The 16,899-nt window shown below is 50.9% G+C and overlaps 2 non-coding genes across 2 annotated transcripts; both read left to right on the top strand.

Moving 5' to 3' along the window:
- The first annotated feature begins 4,206 nt into the window (after positions 1-4,206).
- Positions 4,207-4,279, top strand: TRNAK-CUU (transfer RNA lysine (anticodon CUU)). The gene has a single exon. It is a non-coding gene; the product is annotated as a tRNA-Lys (tRNA).
- A 10,344-nt stretch (positions 4,280-14,623) lies between these two features.
- Positions 14,624-14,696, top strand: TRNAF-GAA (transfer RNA phenylalanine (anticodon GAA)). Its single transcript has one exon. It is a non-coding gene; the product is annotated as a tRNA-Phe (tRNA).
- Positions 14,697-16,899: the final 2,203 nt, after the last annotated feature.

Below are 16,899 nucleotides of genomic sequence, written 5' to 3' on the forward strand. Positions count from 1 at the left end.
TTCTCCTTTCCTGGACTGCTTCCTACAACTCCCCTTCATTTGGCTCTGCTGTCTATGAACTCTCAGCCCTGCAAGGGGCTGCCCTTTACCTGCAGCCTTCATGTTACCAGCTTCCATCCCTGACTTATAGCCCCTTCTGCTCCTGCTGACAATCTCTGCTCCCAGCCTCTTCCTGCAGGTGCAGCCTAGGCAGTGATTCAGCCTCGCTGGCCACCTTCATCCTTGCAAGCCTGTGTTGGGAGGATTGGTTTGGTGCATTCTGAGGACTGAAAGTTTTTGTGGTCTCTTCATGTGGTTTTTTGCTCTCAGTGTTTGTTCTTGATCTAGGTTCTATTTTGTGGTCTATCTGAGCAGCAGGGGACATGCCAGGCAGCTGTTCCAGGTTAGAAACCCCTCATCCTCTACACTCGGGCCTCTGTGGGAACCCCGGGGTTTACTCATAAATGAGTCTTTTGGGGCAGGAGTCACTGCATGGACTGCTCATTCTTTCATTCTCAAGGAAAGTTCCTGACCCCTGGCTGTGGGTCTGGGGTTAACCTGGCTCATTCATGTCTTGCTTTGGAGGCTCTGGGCCAATGCATGGTGCTCTGCAGCTGGGAACTGTCAGGGCCTTTTCTCTGCTGTGTTGGTCCTTTCTTCAGCCACCACTTGTGTGTTCGATGGAACAGAAACCTGAGCCTTGCAGGCTGGGAACTGATCTCAGCTGAGGGACAGATTGCCTCAGTGCTGGTACATTTGCAGAGGAAAATTTTAAGAATTGAAGTCCATTTCAGACATCCATGGCAAAACCTGAATGTTCTGGAGATGGAGGTGAAAATATATTTTCCTGAAGAAAACCACCTGAAATGTGGCACCTCTTCAGCTGAAGTCAAACGCTCCACCTCTGAGAGATTTGTTACTCTGTGAAGGCAACTCTATTTTTCTCAGAAAGAATGAGCACATGACAATCTGGCTAGCTAAGGAGTGCAGGGTACCAGTCAATGAAGAGTCACAGGTGCCCAGAAAAGATTCAAATGTCAGGTCTCAGGGTGAAGTGGACAGCATTTAGAACTCTGAATCTTTTCATCTCAGTTCAAGTCAATGTGGGACCTCCTGGTAGCACAGAGGTTTGCTGGAAATCTCTCTTTCTCCAGGGTCTTGGTTTTCTTTTCCGCAGGTGCACCTGAGTGAGGGCTTTTTCCTCATGCTGGATAAATCAGTCCCACCAGAATGCCTCCTCCATTATCTCACTTTTTAGGGACCCTCCCAGTAATTGGCCTGCATCCCCCACTGATCCAAAGCCCTCCCCTTTCATGAAGCCAAAGGGGCCTTGCTTCTATGTACACCTGATTTGCTCTAAGGGAGGCCACTGCTGTGGCTGAAACCCTCCCGTCTTCTCCTCCCATTGAGCCAGCCACTGTTTTACTAGGGGGACGGGGCCCCTCCGAAGCTCCACCATCTTCCGCCACCAGTGACATGACAAACCTGCACTGGGCTTTGTTGGCTGGAAAACAATTAAGCTAGTTGTGGACTTTGTTGTCACTCCACCAGTTCCTGCTGGTCTGTCCTGTCCCCTGGTTCAGCAACCCACCGGCCTGGCCGCTCTCTTCCTCATGCAGTAGCTTAGAGCTGAAAACTCAGAAAGCAGAGCCCTGGAAGGTTTCTAGTCCCACCACCTCCAAGGGAAGGAAGGGAGTGTCGGGGGGGAAGACTCAGTCTCACATCTTGAGGAAAGGTTGCAACCCAAAGTCATTCACAAGATTTGTAGTTACTGCTGATCAACCCACACCAGCAGGAGAATGAAGTCCCACCACCCTGAACGTCTCTGAACCACTTGTGTAGAACAGCCAGACACTTAGACACTTGAATGTCACTGAAGAGGATTTGCAGAGTTCCACAACAACTCTGCGGAAGTGCTGGGGGCCATGATTGGCAGGGGCAGTGGTCTCCTGTGTTTATCACTTCCCTGATTCCTAGAGCTTTGAGGCCAGCAGAACTGGGGAGAAAATGAAGCTGCTGTGGAGGGCAGGTGCCACTTGGCAGGTGCTCCTACTGCTCTTTCGTGTGGGAGGTGTGTGGTGCAGTGCGAGCTTCTGGGGGGCTGGCTTTGTGCTTTGGGAGTCTGGGTCCAGGCAAGCCCCAGCCTCACCTGGTCTAGACCCACTAGGAAGCCTGTCCCTTATTTAGAGGTAGTGACCATAAAGCCTTCCTCTGCCACATGGACTGGAGACCCTGTCTCTGGTAGGGTGTTTTTGGACAGCAAGAATTTGGCCGTCAGGTCAACAGAGTGGGGACAGGACAAGAACCTTGTGATCAACATCATCTCCTGGGGTGGGGAAAGGCTGGCCAGGCTGTGTCCAGGGCCCAAGTTCTTCTCAGTCAGGTGAAGTAAGTAGCCAAGCGAGAGGAGGGATGGAGATGGCTAAAGCCCCTTCCCAACAGGCTGGCCAGCCTCACCACATGTGCATGCTGGAATCTCCTCCCATCAGGGCTCAAGATTGCTCCCTGCCAGCAAAATAGATGGTGGCAGGGCCTTGATTACCCAAATGCTGACTGCACAGCTGCATAGGGCACCTCAGCATTTCCCATTTCATTCCATTCATTGCAATGGGAGCTGGGCACCTGAGACCCCAGCCTCAGCCCTGTGTTCCTTCTGTGCTGTGTGGGCCATGCTGCCAGGGAACAGAGAGGCCCTGGAGATGCCAGAACTGCCCTGACAGGAAATATTTCCTAATGTCCAACCTCCTTTGCTGCAATTAAAGGGGAATTCAATTTAAGTAAAATTAAAGGGAAGGAATTTTATGATTTGTAGCTGTATTCCCAGTTCGATAGATTGATTGATTGATGTTTGGAATCTATCTAACTGTCTATCTATTGGTCATTACTCTGGCTAGATTAGGAATTTCAGAACTCACTGCTCAAAGAATTAAATTTAAGCTTGAGAGAGAAATAAAATTGTGAAATCTGCAGACCTGAGCACAGAGATGTTCTGCATGTGAATTATGATACAGACCCAGAAGTGTGGACTTTGGGTCCTTTCCCTTCCTGTCACTGCATTAATGTCCTCCAAACACCCCGGGGGTGTGGGGCTTTCTCTAGCCCTGGGCGCCTCCCAGTGCAGACCAAGTGCCTGTCTGGTGTGCGCTTTGGTGCCACACTCCCTACTGCACCATACAGGAGGCCTGTGATCTGCAGGGGTGTCAGATGAGATGATCTCTGCAAAGAGCCTGTGGCACAGAGCAGCCTCTGGTGTTCCCATGTGCAGCCGGCTCGAGCCCCAGAATGTCCCTGAGAGAGTGGGGGTGACACAGGGGTAGCAGCTCAGCCATGCAAAGGGGCTGCCAGGGGCAGGACATGAGCCCTGCTGGCCAGGGGCAGGTGTGGGAGTGACATCACAAGGGCCTTTTACAGCACCTCAGCTGATTGGTTAAAAGAAGTTGGAAGGTGATGACCTCATAGAGAGTCCCTGACACCAGCCATGTGGGACAGGCTGCAGGGCTGGGGCCATCTCAGACACCCCCGGGGCTTCCCCACAGGGAGTCTCCTTCCTCCGCTCTGCCCATGAGGCTGGAGAGGGACCAGGGTGAGGAAAATGAGCATGAGAAGGAGCCTCTTTGTCCCGTTCTCCTTCCCTCTTGACTAACTGCGCTGGACGACCGACGTTCACCTGGGGCGGGTCAGAGCCTGACCCAGCTGATGCTGAGCAAATTGAAGGCAGGGAAAACACTCGGTTAAGGTGCTGCCCTCCCCAGTGGAACTGAAGAGTGAATGAATCAGGGTCCTGCTTTCTCGTCCCATCGCCCATTGTTGTAAAGCACAACAGTCTGTGAGCCACGAATGCCCCTTGCTCTGGAGAGTCACTAACAGGCAATTTACCACAGGAAACTCTCTTCAAATGCGTGTTCAGTCTTTATGAAAAAGACACGTGTTCTCCTGACTGCACCAGCTCTGCGCTGAGATCAATGGTGCCAGCATTCATTTGTTGGGCACAAATTGCCATAGGTGTGTGAGGTGTTCGGGAGATGTAGCAGCACCAGTGAGAGGCTTGGCCAAGATTCACTCCAACAGTCTGTTTTCTTTGCATCTCACCTCCTGCAGCCCAGATAACAAAGACTGGAGTCCGGCCCTTGTGAGCACTTTGCCACACACGTTTGACTTTTGCCCATGTGACAGGCACATTTGACTCTTTCTACTCTGTGATAGGCTGTATGGAGTGCTTTGTTTGTGGCCCGGCTAGCTCAGTTGGCAGAGCATGAGACTCTTAATCTCAGGGTCATGGGTTCAAGCCCCATGCTGGGCGCTTCCATTCTTGCACTACTGTTCTCAGCTGACCCGACAGTTTTCACTGTTGTCCCGGCCTCTGGCAGGAAATGTGTGTTCTTCTCCTTGGCTCTAGTACAAACAAAGACAGTACAAGGAGGAGTGGTGTAGACATTCTGCAGCCCTCCACTTGGAAGTTGTGCGGTCTGCCATGGCAGGAATCAGCTCTTAAAGCTGCAAGGACCTGGAAACCCTGAATCAGGAAGCTGAGACCATGCAGGCAGCAGCCATACCATGAGGTGCTCCTCCAGAGACCAGATGTCAGCCAGCCCCTGAGTGCCACCAGGCCATCCCATGGCTCTCAGGCCTCCAGTCAATGGAACACAATTCATGTGGTGGGAGTGGGGATGTCAGAGCCCTGAGTTCCCTGCCTGCTCACAGCTGGGGTTATGGAATGATACATCCGGGGAAATAACTCTGCTGCTATCAGGTGACAAAACAGAAAGTGCTCCAATACGCCAGACCTTATTTGTCTATTTGTTACTCCTCCTCTCAGGTGAGCGGGTTGTTCGGTTTGGTTTGGTTTGCTACTTACTCATGTTTTGGTGCAGGGCCAATCAAGTTCTGGCTGCCTTCCTGTGCAAAACGGCAACACCACTGCGGTGACTGTGCCCTGACCGAGGAGTCACTGCAATGATGATCCACTTTGCACAGCTGTCAGAGGTGCCGTACGCAGAAGAGGGAGAAAGTGGGACTGGGTGAAGGACTGTAAGATTATGTAGATGGAGGCCAGGATTTTGCAGTACAGTTCTATGGCTTGTTGATTTTGGCTCCAAAGCGGAGGGCAAGGCTGTGCACGGCTAAGGATGTAGATGTGTATTTGTAGAGGCAATGACAATGGGTCAGGTGCCTGTACCCAGCCCTGCTAGAGCTGGAGAAGATCTTACACTGTTGCAAGAGACAAGGCTGGGTTCTTGTCAAGGAGTCTCTTCCACAATCCAAGGCAGCACTTTTCCGAGAGTGACCATGTTTCCGTTTGCTGAATACAGGACACCCATAAAATTCCTCAAGTTTGAGCAAGTTCAGTTGGATTCCAGCAGAACGCAGCCTGCAGGGTCACACGCCCAGCCCAGATTTCTGTCAGGGTTCCCATCAGAATGTGCCCAGCAGCAATTTTTGTAATGTGTGTGGGAGGAAAGGGACAGGAGCTGCTTCCAGCCACAGCATATGGGGTGGGTGGGAGGGATAACTTGGCCCTCGTCTTTGCAGAGCTCTTCTTTTCTCCCCACCCTCCACTGTGGCTGGAAACAAGTTGTCCTTTCTCGTCTGCACAGAGTCAAAAGGCAGCAAACAGCTCCAGGCTGCTGCTGTGCACCGACATAAGCCAGCCACCTCCTGTCCCCAGCTCCAGTGTGGACAGGCATTCTGTCTGTGCTGTCCGTGCGCCCCGATCATTTCTGTGTTTCCAGTTTCCATAGGCTGCTTTCCAGGTTGGGTCTATCACAGAGGCGGCATATTGCCTTCTGCCCTGGAAATGATCCTGTGTGCTGATTCTCAGCCAGTCATTCCCAGGCTGCTCTGTGGAGCACTGGTGCTCCATGCAATGGGAATGGCCGTTCTGGGAAAGAATTTCCATGCTCGTGATGAACTCTTTCATATTCAAATTCGACACATTAACATGTGGTTTCACTCAGGATGCAAATTTTCTGAGATACTCTAGGGGCTCTTTTGCATACTTGGCTTCATCTAATTCTTGACTCCCCCCCCCCCTCCGTTCCGCCCTCTTCTCTCTGATTTGCCGACGTTGATAATGATTTTTTTCTGATTTGTCAACCTTGATGACTATTTTTGGTTCTCTGTGCCTTAAATATTGAGTGAGTTCTGCTATGGCTCTGGTCTGAAGAAGTGGGTCTGTCCCATGAAAGCTCACCTAATAAATTATTTTGTTAGTCTTTAAAGTGCTACTTTACTGCTTTTTTTGTTCCAAAGAGAGAAAGTTTAATTAAACTCCATTTGTAAAACCACTCTGGACGTGGGGAGGAAAAGGAGCTGGGGAAGCCGGGTTTGTCCTGCAGGGGTCTGAAGATCAATGACTCAAAAGAGAGTGTCTGTCACTTGCATGCAGAGGAACGGCAAAGCCCAGGGCAGGAAGAGGAGAGTGCTTGTGCTGCCAGCAGGAGAGAGCTCACTCCATCCGTCTCCTCAGGCTGAAGGCAGGTGGTAACAGGAGCCTTTTGGGTACCCACAGCTTTGAGTCTCTTCCTTTCCCACAGTGGCCTATTTTCAGGATCTGCTTCTTCTCAAGCAACCCCTTTCTCCTTCTCCACAGCCCAGCTTCTGTCTGATACATGCAGGATGTGGGGCCACTTTAGCCTCTCTTTTGCAGGGGCTATGGGAGTGCGCCACTTCAGAAGATGCTGTGATGTGGGGGGTATGTGTGTGTGTTTATATGAATGTCTCACAGAGGGTGTGGGGCTCCTGCTGGGGGTAAGTTGGCAACCAGGTAACACCTTTGTACTGCAGACAAAGGGGGAGGTCGAGCCCAAGGAGTTTACATTGAAACTGGGAGGTGGGAAGCAGTTAGTCAGGGCTGGGAGGGAGAGAGATAAAGGAGGGGGCAAGGCCCCAGTTCTGGGGGCCCTCAGGGCCTCCTCTCACCAGCATGGATTGGACTGGCTGCCTCTGCCTGCTGTACTGACTCTTCTGTAAGATGCTGTGTCCTGTCAGCTAATAAACCTGCTGTTCTCCTGCTGAGTAAGAGTCACTCCTGCCTGCAGATGGGGTGCAGAGCTTGGGGAAGCCTGAACCCCATGACAGATACAAATGAGGCAGTGATATGAATATACAGCAACTCATTCACATGAAGTCAACCTCAGGCACTTCAAGAGCACCAGTGATGCACAATTGCTGAAGTGACCCTGTCTGATTTTAAAAGCCCACATTTTCATTTATCTTGAGATTGACAGTCAGGAAAAAGGGCTTTACCCCAGCTAGGATTTGCACCCAGAATCCTTGGCTTCAGAGGCCCACGCCTTATCCATTAGGCCACTCAGGTAGGTAGAAGCAATAAGGGATAAATTTCTCTCTCAAAAACGTACGTTTCTTACCTTGGAAGACAAAACATTTGCTCTTTCTTTGTGTTTGTTCTTTCTTTGTTCAGAATCTGAGAAACGCCCAGAGACTAACTCTGCAGTAGCAACAAAGCAGTGACCCACACCCAGCTAGACGTTAAGTTACCATCCCTGGTCATTCACTAGGGAGGGACATGTAGGTGACAGGTTCACAATGGCCATGAAAGGCAGCTGCTCAATGGGCTGGACACCATGAGCTGCTTGGCTCTGAGACACACCGAGGATCTTTCTGGCACCCAGAGGAGCGTGTAAAGAAAGGGACATTGTCATGATCATTTCTCCTCTCCTCCTGTACCTACAATGAAGGCAGCAACAATATTGGAAAGACAAAGAAGCCTTTGACGTGGCCTAATCAGAAAAGCATCCCAGGAAGCACAAACTGCTAGAAGTTGTGAGGAAGGGAAACCTTCCAATCTGGCTCAGCATGAGCACTTTTAGGAATTAGACCGGAATTTCTCTTTTCTTTCTCTTGTAACAGTTCTGGACTCCTGCACCAATATCACCTCGAAACACATGCAACTGATCTTTTTGTGGGGAATAAATCTCAGCTACTGGAGTTTTGATTGACATTTGGGGACTCTGTGCGAGGAAACGTGCAGGGAACTGGGCTTGTTGACCTCGTGAGGTCCCTTCCACTTCTAGTACTCTATGAAAGAGACTGGAGGATAGTCACCCCTTTGATTTACTGAGGGACTCATGAAGGAGCTCAGTCTGATAAGAGGGTCTACAGCTGTGTAATGTAAGCCTTTTGTCAGAATGAGTCGGCAGCAACCAGGGTCTGTTTCAACATTGAGGGGTCCCTTTTCATCCATTTCACATAGAACCGGCTGGAGCCCCCACCCAGAAGCCTGGGAAATTTGCACAGCCCTGGGTGCCTCGCAGGGGCAATGCTTCCCCACTCACAAGCACAGAGTCTGAGTGTAGAAAATAAGCTTTTAATGAAAGAGGCAGAAAAGTCATATGGCATAAGCTGGGGAAAATACCACACCCAGAGTTCACAACCAAGCCTCAAGTAAGTATCCCAGCTCAAGTAGATGGAGCCGTGCCCTTTGCCTCTCAGGCTCAGCCGTCCTATACTGGAAAGAGCCAATCCACACACCCAAGCTTTCTCCCTATCCACTTCAAATGCCCCACTTCCAAGTCTTCCCAGTCCCTGCACTCCCTGACACATCACTTTCGACTTGTCTACACTCGCCCCTTCATAAAACGAAACAGGAAGAAGGGACATTTGAATAATAGGTGGTTCTTTCGACAGGCCCCGCCCCCCCAAACAAATGGTACAAGATTCGAAAGTGGCACTTTTCAATCTCCTTGTGCTCCATTATGCTTATGAGGCACTGCACGTTGATGGCATCACCTCATTATCATCTTCCGACCTCACTCATTACCATGCCCCTTCCGAAAGGAACAGGCTAGTGTAGACGTGGCCCTTGCTGCATTCCCTCACTGAACTGGAGGTAATGCAACCTTTGTGCTGCACTGGTGTTCTGCTTCCCCTGCCAGCTGCCCACCTGCTGCTCACACCTGCTGGCTGCATCTCACACCAGATGTCCCTCTCCTGTCTTGTGGGTTTTGCAATAGACAGAACCCTGTGTTTGAAGCACTCCAGGGCTTCAGCTACCAGCTCATAGGGGATTTCAGTTCACAGTGGCATTCAGCTCTGCATCGAGGTACAGCATCTCCGTATTCACCAGGATGAATTCTAGCAGAATAGTTATTGACCCATTTTTAGGTCCACCTTCTAACAGCGGGAGGAAGAAATAGTCAAACCAGTTTTACCGCTGTATAGCCCAAAGGCTTCCAGCAAGCTGAATCAACCACTAGTCCTACCCTTTCTCACTTCATAATGTTTCCATGAAGGGATCCCTCTGTAATCCATATCTTACACAGCAGTCATGAGCGCCCTGTAGCCCACAACAACTTCAAGCACTGGTGAGATTCCTCAGTTCTTACATTGGGTAAAGTCATAAAATGTGACTTTCCAACAACAAGCTATTTACAAGAGAGGAAAACGCTTTGCTTCACTTGCTCCCATCAGGCTTTGTTTTCAAGGCATTACATGGGCGCACCTTTACATTTGAGGACACATTCCCCAAATCCTTCAGCAGTACAAAGCTCCTTTTGGCACATTCTTTACAGGAAGAAGAAAATTTCTGAGAAGCAGGAGATTAGCTGGTGTCTCCCTGCAGAGAGTTCATGAGCAGGGTGGGGGACCGTACTTGCACTTCACCTAGCTGTGCCTCTTCACACTGACAGCCATGTGACAAAAAAGCAAAAAGGGGCTACTTGCTAGTGAAGAGGAGACAGTAAGGTGTGTTCTGGGGCACTCAGAAATCCCAATGTCAGACTGTCAGGGTTTAAATGAGTAACAACCCTCCAGACCACCCTCTGGCAAGCAAGTAATGAAGCCAAGGTCTCTGATGAGGCAACTCCCTGCAGCCCTATTGACAGTCCCAGAGCAGCTGACTGGCTGGCTGGCCCTACTTTAGCCAGCACAGGAATGAAAAGCTGTGTAAACAACCAAGGAGAACTTACAAATGTTACAGCTTCTTTCCAAGGCCATTGATGACCTCTGTCCCTACACAACTTGCAGGGGAAAGAAGAACCAGGCAGCAGTTCTCTGTCTGTGCTGGAGTTCACAGAAGCAACGAATGCTGGTTTCCCTCCCCTGGGGCTCAGCGGGTACAGTTACAGACCCCTCTATCTGGCACCCGATTCTCACTCTGATAATCTCTTGGTTGATCTGGAGCTGCTGAACTTGTTGAGGGTATTTCATGTCCTCCAGAAGTTACTTTCTTTCCCATTCCCAGAGTCTGGGCTGGGCTGAATGGGTGGTGAACCAGCCAGAGGGGAATTTTAACCCAAACTTGGCTCTTCTGAGCATCTCGAGCACAATGGTTCTCAACTTGTTCACTACTGTAGGCTGCATATGAAACCACAGTGCATAATGTGGGCTGTGTCCAATACTACCTGTGTGTTTGTGAGGATGTCACAAGTGGGTGCTGAATGAGCTGCAAACAGGTCACGGATTGTGAACCACTGCTGTGGTGCGGAGCTACTGGAGCTGATGTGGAGGCAGACAGAGGAGGCAAGTGTCCTTTTGCACACAAACAGGGCAGAGCAGGAACAAGGGAACTCAGCTTTTCAATCTTCTAAGCTGAGTGTGACGCTCCTCAGGGACACCCAGGATTGTGAGGGACCTGCTCCCACCAGCCTGTGGTACCGTACAAGCAAGGCGCTAACAAACTTCCACACACTTTATTTCCAAAAGTGAGACCTCTTGACAAAGCTGCTGCACCATTTTGTAGCTCTCTGTAAGGCCCCTGCGAATCTTCTAACTTCTTCTTCATGTTCTCTGTGTTTCCAGACTGCCAGCAGCCTGGATTCACAGTTCTAGTAGTTACAAGCAGTCTTACACCTAAAGCACCACATTCCCTCCCCTCTTGAGAAGCCCTCTTCATTTTAAAATAAAACTGATCTAACTACAGCAACAAATATGGAATAAGCCACTATACTGTTGGCAGAAATCCTACATCGAAAACACTGTAAATACGACATAACATGGTCTCTAGTCTCGACAGGTGGTCGTTTGGATCTGGCAGACCTTCTCTCAAATCCAGTTCCTGATGCAATATCTTGTTGTGTTGGCAACTACGGTGAAGTCATCCAATGGGGTTGGGTGTTGGCATCATCTCCTTTTGGTGCACAGGCAGGTTTCCAAAGGACCCCGCAGACTTTGAAATCCCCCTATTCCTATCAGCAGAGTAGCTGGCCATTAGCATGGCTATTTTGAGGTTTTGGCCAAATGTGGCCACAGCCCATTTGTCCTTATTGATCCTCATCACATTTCTTTTGACCCCACCCTGCAATTTATCCAAGTCACTCAGGAGCCTATCCCTACCCTCCAGCAGATCTACCTCTTCCCCTAGTTTAGGGTCATCTGCAAATTTGCTAAGGGTGTAGTCCTGCCCCTCATCCAGCTTTTCAATAAAGATGTTGAACCTTGCAAGACAGAGAACTGATCATGAGGACATGATACTTGAAACCCATCTCCAAACAGAGATGTCAGTTGCAACAGTTGGGGTCTGGCCATCAATGCAGCTTTCTATCCATCTTCCAGTTCATAAAGAGATGGCAGTGGTGGGATTTGAACCTACATCTTCAATGAGACTGGAGCCTAAAGCCAGCGCCTTAGACCGCTCGGCCACACTACCTACAAAAGGCACCCTACGCGAGCATCAACCTCTCTTGACATTTCCTGAGTTTCAGAACAGTTTACACCAAGAGTACATAGGAAGTTTTAAAAAGCCTCATATGTCATACCTAGTGAAAATGTCAGCATGTTTTCAATAAAAGGGGGCTGTGACACAGTATTCCAAAAAGATGGCTTTTAGCACATCCTAACCTTCCCCTGCCGTCTCTCTCGGTTGCTTTTTATCCCAGATCACACTGACACACAGAGGAAGGTGATAGGGATTACTGGTCATGATACTCTTAAAGCTGGAGTCACAGTTCCTGGGTGCAGCTGCCATCCTCTGCTCTGGCAGCTGAGCCTTTGAAGGGCTCCCCACATGGGCCAGGGTAAGCAGTGACTTGTGGATGGACGTAATGGGAGGGGAACCCAACCCACATAGAACTTCTGTAGCTTTGTGGCTGTTATATTTGCTTCACACGTGCAATGTACTTGGTTTAAAGCCCCATGCAGGTGAGATACATGCAACAGGGCTGGTTGCGTCAACTGCACAACTTTGCCACTTGCGAGCATTTTGGTGGATGCTCCATTTTCTGAGAGCAGCCGCAGTGGAGATGTCGTTGTCTCTGGCAATAAGAGTTCAAACTGGGGCTCGTGGGGTAGATTTTTGTGCTTCTTCTCATGCTTACTAAACTGTGCTGTGCATGGGCTGTGCCCCAAGGGGTCTGTTCCCTCTGGGTGCCCAGAGGTAAACTCACAAATGAGCCTTTTGGGGGAAGGAGTCACTCCCGGGACCTCTCTCCCCTTCAGTCTCAGGGCGAATTGCTGACCCATGGCTGTGGGGCTGGCATCAGCCTGGCTCACTCGTCTCTTGCTTCGGTAGCTCTGAGCCAATGTGTGAGACTCGGCAGTTATGTTTCTTTGTTTCTCTGCTGCATTGGTCCTTTCTGCAGCTCCCTCTGTGGTAGGACTCTGCCTGGCCCTCTGCCCAGCTCTGCCCCCTGCCTGGTGACTATTTACTGCTCAGAGCCACACGCTTGTTCCTGGGCCTGCGTCAGTCCCTGTTGCTGCTGGCTCAGTGTGACACGGCCTAGGTGTGTCAGCCTGCACCAAGGGCATTTCTGTGTGAGGCTCCTGAGCCCCCGGGCTCCAACGCAGCCAGACCCACTGATATGCCAGAGAGTCCAGGGAAACACTTCCCTGCCCTTGGGCTGTTTTCATGGGCTAAACTCCCTTCCAGCATAGACCTGAGTGAGACGCTGAGACCGGACCCACAGGTCTATGCAGCCAAGGGCTCAGCATTAAGGCCTGGGCCACTGAGCACTGGGGAATCCCATTCACAGTGTGTATTGTCTCCTGGCCCTCTCCTGCCCCAGACCTGCCTCTGCAGAGACACCCCACACTAGTGAACAACAGTGTTGGCCTGTGCTTGGAGTCTGCCCAGCACAGGGGCTGGGAGGCAGCAGGCTCAGCTGTGCTAGAAATAGCATCACACAATAGGACTGGAACTCAACAAAGCTCAGCAGGATGGTGCCTATAAAGGTTCAGTGAGGATGGGATTCAAGCTCTGCAGAGCACAATGGATTAGCCGTCCATCACCTTCACCACTCGGCACCTCACCCAACTGTGATGGAGTGGGGGATACCTGTGTGTGTGTGTGGCTCAGAGAGGGTGTGGGGGGCTCCTGCTGAGCGTAACCCTGACAACCAGGTAACACCTTTGTACTGCAGACAAAGGAGAAGGTGGAGCCTGAGGGGTTTGAATTGGAACTGGGAGTGGGAAGCAGTGAGTCTGGGCTGAGGGAGAGAGACACAAAGGAGGGGGCAAGGCCCTGGCTCTGGGGGCCCCTCGGGGCCTCCTCTCCCCAACATGGATGGGACTGGCTGTCTCTGCCTGCTGCACTGACTCCTCTGTACGATGCTGTGTCCTGTCGGCTAATAAACCCGCTGTTCTCCTGCTAAGTGAGAGACTCTCCTGCCTGCGGACAGGGTGCAGAGCTTGGGGGACCCCAGAACCCCATCACACTAATTCAAGCCCTGCAGAGCACAATGGATTAGCCGTCCATCCCCTTCACCACTCGGCGCCTCACCCAACACGCCTGGAACTTTTTCATATGTCCCAACTTCAACCCTGGCAGGAACCTTTCTGCCACTCACTGGCTGGCCGGGGACACAGGAAGGGCAGGTTTGGCCCAACAGGGCTGTGATCACTCATGTCCCCTGCAGATCTGCTTCCTGGGGTGAGCAGGGGACTGTGGTGCCCTGCCCTGGGAGCAGCACAGCTCAGCCCATGTGTCCCTGCTGGGTGGGTACAGAGCAGGGCCATGGGCAGGGTCTGCAGCCTTTGTGTCTCCTCCTGTCACGCTCTGCTCCTTTCCAGCTGCTCTGAAAGCACAGCAGCTCCAGCTGGATTGGCCCCTTCTCTGCCAGGTCAGTCTGTGAGGGGCCGATGGGAGGCAGGTTCAGGAGCAGGCTTTGGCTGGGTCTGGCTGGGACTGAACATGTGGGATAGGGCAGGGGCACTTGCCTGGCACAGCTTCTTTTGGCTGAGGGGCAAAGATAGCTCTGTGATTCCCAGCCAGTGACATCAGTGAGGGCAAAGCCTTCAAGTCCATGCTCCTGACCTTGCCTCCCATCACACACACACATTGCCCCCTCCCCCACCCACTCAGCGCCCCCACAGGTAACACATGGGGGGTGAAAAAATGAAACAGATTGTGATAGTGTGTGGGGGGGTGGGTGCATGTGTGAGACTCAGGCTGTAGGTAAAGTATCTTCTGTAAAAGGCCTTGTGATTGGAGAAAAACATCTCCAATACGCCTACCTTCATACCTCCAGCTTCCATCCCAGACACACCACACGATCCATTGTCTACAGCCCAGCATTAAGATATAACCGCATTTGCTCCAACCCCTCCGACAGAGACAAACACCTGCAGAATCTTCTGACTCAGGAAGCTGCCAACGTTCCTCCTGCCTCCCAAGGACACTTGCTATCACAGCAATAGCTGAGAAAAACATCTCCAATATTGAGGTGATGACCTGAAAACCTCGTGAACAGCTGCTGAAGTAGCTCAGTTGGGAGAGCGTTAGACTGAAGATCTAAAGGTCCTTGGTTCAATCCCAAGCTTCAGCAGAGCTTTTCTGAACTTTGGCCAGAGAGCAATTAGTGACTGCTTGGTGCCTTACTGCTGGCAAATGCTCCTGGAAAGGATGTTGTCAGCCCTTCTGGGACACCAAGGCACTAGCGTGCTCTTCCTTTCTTCTCTTGCTCTTCCTCAGCAAGGGGAGGAAAAAAGACCCCATTGTGCCCATTATGATCCAGGCAACTTCACAGATCTTGCTGAGTGTTCCCAAAAGTCCACTGCTCAACCTGATGAGGGAGTGAAACGCAGCTCTGAGGCCCTCTCACCACCACTTTCTCCAGGTTGGCCAATCCAGGTGTCGCAGCAAATGCCACACTGGTGGATGGCATTGCAGGGAAGGGTCAGAGGAACACAGCGGAGATTCTCTGGTGCACTGGTAATCACAGAACTTTCCAAGCTGAAATCAGCAAAAAACACAGTATGTCATTTGTGTCCTGGCATGTGTTCCTGCTTCTATGGCTGGCCTGGAGCCGGGCATTCCCTGCCCCTGCGACTGCCAGCAATCAGACAGCCTGCAGTACCTTTCAATGAGACATGGGAACACTTTTGTAATTAGTGAAACAAAAAACATCCACCAACAGTAGCTGTCCCCTTTGCTGCACTTAGGTGCCTGTATGCTGTTGATTTCTTCTCTTTGAGGCAATAAGAAGCAGCCAACTCAGAAGTTGCTGAGCTCGCTCATCTTCCCTGAGATGTGAGATTGCCTCTCCCCACTTGAGACACCCTTTGAGGTGGTGGGCCGAGAAGCCTTTAAGGACTCGCTTTTCTTAGTTTCCAGCTTTAAGCTGCTGGATGAGGAAAGAGTGGCCAGGCAAGTGGGTGGCTGAAAAAGGGAAAGAGGTCTGACAAACAGGAAATGGTGGAGTGACAACAAAGTCCACAACCCCTTGCATATTTTTCCAGCCAACAAAATGCAGCACGAGATTTGTGCTTGGTCCACAGGGAGGGCTTTGAAGCAGTTAGGGAATGTAGGCCATTTTCTGTAAGGTTCCCCTAAAGTTAAAATACTGTTGATGGAGCTCCAGAGGGCCTCACTCATCCACTAGGAGGAAAAAGCTCCAACTCAGGTGTACCTGTGGAGAAGAAAGGCCTTGGAGGGACAGAGATTTATAGCAAAACCCACAGATTTGAAATCAGATTGCAGAATGCAGAGCTCTGAACACTGCCATTACGCCATGGGACCTGCAGATAAACAATTTCTGGGCTCCTGTGATTCTTTGGAGGTTGGCACCCTGCTTACCTTGGCTATTGATACTGGCATACATGCATTCCTTCTGAGAAACGTAGAGTTGCTGTGATGGGGTTCAGGGGTCCCCATGCACTGCACCCTGGCCGTAGGCAGAAGTGACTTTCACTCAGCCGGTAGAGTAGGAAGTTTATTAGGTGACAGAGGTCCAGTTTCTCACAAAAGAGTCAGTGCAGCAATCAGAGAAAGTCATTCCATCTCATCCTAGGGAAAGAAGCCTGAGGGGTTCCTCTCTGTGGTGTAGCTTCCCCCTTGCCCGGCTGGCTGGCTTCAAGCTCCCTCTCCCCTCCAGCTTCTAACTGCCCCCTCCGATTCAAAGCCAGATCAGCTCTTCCCTCCTCTTTGTTCAGGGCAGAGGTGTTACCTGCCAGCCTAGGTTATAGCCCCAGGGTCATCCTTAGTTGCTGGGAGTTGCTCTGCTTCTCTCACACACATCCAGCCTGAGTCTCACACATGCACTCCTCCCACTCCATCACACTTGCCTCTACAGCATAACCAAACTTTCTCCGTTTTCCACTGGTATAGAGTACAGCTTCGTGGTGGAGCATTTGACTGCAGCTGAAAAAGTCCCAGGTGCTCCTTCACAGATGGTTGTCTTAAGGGAAATAGATCTTCATCTCCAGTCCATTTGGGGTTTTCCCTGGATTTTTGAAATAGATTTAAACACTTATCATTTTCCTCTGCCAATGTACCAGCACTGAGCAAACCTATCCTTCAGCTGAGATCAGTTCCCTGCCTGCAAAGCTCAGGGTTCTGTTCCCATTGAACACACAAGGGTACTGTACATCACAGATATGCAGGGCCCTGCTCACAGTGGCCTGTGCTGGGCAGGAGAACCAGGCCCAAAGCCAGGGGGCTCAGGAATCTAACACACAAAGGCCACTTGGTTCAGACTGAGCTCACAGCACTTTGGCTTCATCACACTCGTCCAGCAGTGTCAGGGCCCA

Source organism: Carettochelys insculpta, chromosome 33 (assembly GCF_033958435.1).
Source record: "Carettochelys insculpta isolate YL-2023 chromosome 33, ASM3395843v1, whole genome shotgun sequence".
In the NCBI taxonomy this organism is placed as follows: Eukaryota; Metazoa; Chordata; order Testudines; family Carettochelyidae; genus Carettochelys; species Carettochelys insculpta.